Below are 4,064 nucleotides of genomic sequence, written 5' to 3'. Positions count from 1 at the left end.
AAGTATTGAATTCAAAGGGGCATGGGAAACCATCTGAAAGCTACTACTAGGGAAATGACATGATTGATGGGAAATGGTTTTAACTTCAATTAAGCAAAAAATATTTGGAAATTGTACATCTTGATATCTTGACAAATGCCATAATAACTATTACCAGAATGGCACCAAGCAACGTTTCAAATAGCAACAGATTAAGTCACCCACGTAAGTTACCATTTAAGAAAATTTTATGACAGTGTAGGTTGAAGTGAAGGTTTACAGAACTGAAACTCAAACTGACAAGTTAAAAGAGATTTTTTACATGCTCTGTTGAAACACTGGCAAATCTTTTGTGATAGTTTATTATTTTGGAGAGAGAAAAAAAATATGTCTTAAAAGAAACTGCCTACGTGTCACAAGTATTTTTGAAGAATCCAATATTTAAATCAAAACACTTTCTAATGTGTACTGCCTCGACTCATAAAAATGCATCGGTGACTTCCATGACCAGGCTGGTCTTGTCTCCATGACGAGAACCTATTTAGATGAGCCAGCAGTCCTGCCTCTGCTCACAACAGCAGCAGCCACAGCAGAGATGGGTCCTTCATCGGTCACGGGCTGTACTGGTTTGCTAGAGCTCCCGTAACAAAATACCACAGATGGGTGGCTTAGCCAACAGAAATTTATTTCCGTGTGATTCTGGAAACTAGAAATCCAAGATGAGGTGCTAGTTTCTTTTGAAGCCTCTCTCCTGGGCTTACAGATATCTTTCTTGCCGTGTCCTTCTGTGGTATTTCCTTTGAGTGCGGACATTTCTAATGTCTTCGTGTGTCCAAATTTCCTCATTTTATAAAGACACCAGTTAGGCTCATTTAGGGACAACCCTGATTGCCTCATTGTAACTTACTCGGCTCCTCAAAGGCTCTAGCTCCAAAAACAGTAACATTCGGAGGTACTGAGATTAGTGCTTTAACATGAATAAAGGGGGGGCCCCCACGTGTCCCACTACAGTCTTCAGTGGTCAATCACTAAAATCAAGCCTAACTTAAGTAAAAAGTGAATTTATTGGAATTACTGCTCAGGGCATTCAAGCAACCGTGGAAGTCTTAGTGAGTAAGAATCTTGGGGAGCCTAGAAAATCAGGCTAGGAAAACAAAAGCCACGAGATAATAGCAAAGAATGTTAATTAGTCCAGTGTGGATGCTGCCACTGGCTCCACCACTGAACGTGTCATTTGTGTAATGCCCTTAAAAATCCCGGGACTCTTTGGGTCTTACCTCATTAAGAACAAAAGCTTTAGGCATAAGTGGGAGAGAACAGAAGAATCTGCCTGCCCTGCCCTCAATTGCATATCTAGGATCTGACTGTGTGGGATACGGGAAGAGAGACTTGCCCCCATTTAGCTCGTAAAGTGTGAAGTTTAACATAATGGGTAACTTCTCTGTCTCTCTCACACACACAGGGAGGGAGGACACTTGTTTGCTTTGTTTTGGATCCTGGATCTCTACCCCCTTTCTCTTTTTTCCCATTTTTATTGATATATGTAGGTAACATGTAACACTTTAAGTTGAAGGTATACAACATGATTTGATATATTGCAAAACTATTAGTACAATAAAGTCAGTTAACACATCCATCACCTCACATAGTCACTTCCTTTGTGTGTGTGAGAAAACTTTAAGATCCGTTCCCTTAGCGATTTTCAAGTAAACGATACAGTATACAGATACCTATGACCAGGAAGGACCTTTGGATGTTGAGTAACAACAAGAAAATCTACTTGCACGCCTAATCTCCTATACCCTAGTGACTCAGGCTCAAAAAGTATATTGTCTTCTAAAGATGTAAAGTCTTGGGAAGGGTATCCAAGGCAGTAAATTCATAGCCTGTCCATCAAATCAGCCGGGTAGGTTTGGCTTTTTGTTTTTGTTGGGTTTGTTTTTGTTTTTTGTTTTTAGCTCTTTAATGGTGGGCATTTATTTACTTCAGGCTTGGCCCTGGCCCCACTATTCCCTAACGTATTCCTCAACTTTATATCCTTGCCTTCTGGGCATTTGAATTTGGTAACCCCAGACTACAACTTTACACTTCACTTTGTGAGAATTTAGTTTGAATCATGAGGAAGTGGAGTAGAAGGTATGGGATTCCTCCTCCTGTTGTCATTGTGTATCAGAGATCTCAAACCAAAAGTACCTTTCAGAAAACAGTGAATTCAAGGAGTCAGACTTATTCCTAATCTAGAAGAAATGACTAAGAGAGGGAGAGAGCTATCAGAGAAGATATCATGTTTAGAAACGTTTATTTTCCACCTGACACCAAGAAGAATCTTTTTTTCTTCTGCATAAATCACAACTTCAGGGCAGAAACAAAAGCAAATGTGAAAGGCAGAAGGTACTTAAAAACTGTGGACCTTGGGATGCCTGGGTGGCTCAGCGGTTGATACCTGCCTTTGGCTCAGGGTGTGATCCCGGAGTACTGGGATCGAGTCCCACATCAGGCTCCTTGTGAGGAGCCTGCCTCTCCCTCTGCCTCTCTGTGTCTCTCATGAATAAACAACATGTTAAAAACAAATTATGAACTTGGTCCTACTATTATAATTTACGAGACTCTAGATTCTTTATATTTTCCCCATATTTGTTACTTATTATTCATCAGATTCATACGAACGATTGCTAGTAAAATTCTTCAAAACACAAAGGGCCTAAAGGTGTATCCTTGAAAGAACTAAAAAAATAATAACAATAAATTAATAAACAAATTAAGGCAACTACAACCCACCCTCTTAAAGGAGAGGATCCCAAACAATCAAATTGACTATAAAACTGAGTAAAGGCATAAGCAAGCTGGTTCCCTCTGTGCTCTAACAATAAATAAATAAGTAAGTAAGTAAGTAAATAAATAAATAAATGACAGGGTAGTCCATCAACCTGGAAGAGGAGCACAGACGAAGTCAATTTCCCTAGTGTGTACACAGACAGTCCCCGACCTGTTAAGGTCTGACTTACACTTTTTTGTCTTTACAAGGATACAAGTGACATGCATCGGGTAGAAACCACACTTCAGATCTTGAATTCTGACCTTTTCCCAGGATGCTGATCTATGATAAGATACGCTCTCCTGATGCTGGGCAGAAGCAGCAGCCACAGCTCCTGGGCAGCCACGTGATCTGGAGGGTAAACAACCAGCACACCCATGACCCTTCTCTATCTACCACTCTGCTTTTCAGTACAACGTCCAAAAAACTGCAAGAGCTATTCGATACTTCACTATAAAATAGGCTTTGCATTAGACGATCTTACCCAACTGTAAGCTAATGTGAGCGATCTGAGCATGTTTAAGGTAAGCTGGGCTAAGCTATGATGCTCGGCAGAGTAAATACATTAATTGCCGCTGGGGTTGCCGGTGATCCCTCGGATGGGATGGGGATGGGGATGGGGATGGGATGATGATGGGGATGATGATGGGTGGGGATGGGGATGATGATGGGGATGATGATGGGTGGGGATGGGGATGATGGGGATGGGGATGATGATGGGGATGATGATGGATGGGGATGATGATGATGGGATGGGGATGATGATGATAGATAGGGATGATGGGGATGGGGATGATGGATGGGGATGGGGATGATGGAGATGATGATGATGGGGATAGGGATGATGATGATGATGGACGGGGATGAGGGATGGGGGATGGGGATGGGGATGATGCTGAGGGATGGGGATGGGGGCAGGCCAGAAGCATTGCCCGTCCTAGGCGAGGAAGAGGGTGCAGGGAAGACCGCAGCGCCCCAGACGCCAGGCAGCTCGATGCCCCCCACCGCCGCAGCACAGGGGCCCGCCCCGCACCGCCCAGGCCCGCCCCCGCCTCCTCCCAGGTGCCCCCCGCCGCCTCCCAGGGCCCCGCCGCCGCACAGGACCGGCAAAGGACCCACGACCTCACTCGCGGCGCCAAGCCCCTTTCCCACGCCCCTCCCCGCCCCTCCGGGCGGCCGCGTCAGATGCGCATGCGCAGCCCGGCTTCCGGCCGTCGCTCCCGGCCGCCCACAATGCCCTGCGCGGCCGACCTGTCGCAAAGGCCGCGAT

This window comes from Nyctereutes procyonoides, unplaced genomic scaffold (genome assembly GCF_905146905.1).
Source record: "Nyctereutes procyonoides isolate TBG_1078 unplaced genomic scaffold, NYPRO_anot_genome, whole genome shotgun sequence".
In the NCBI taxonomy this organism is placed as follows: domain Eukaryota; kingdom Metazoa; phylum Chordata; class Mammalia; order Carnivora; family Canidae; genus Nyctereutes; species Nyctereutes procyonoides.
This window is presented reverse-complemented; position numbering follows the sequence as displayed.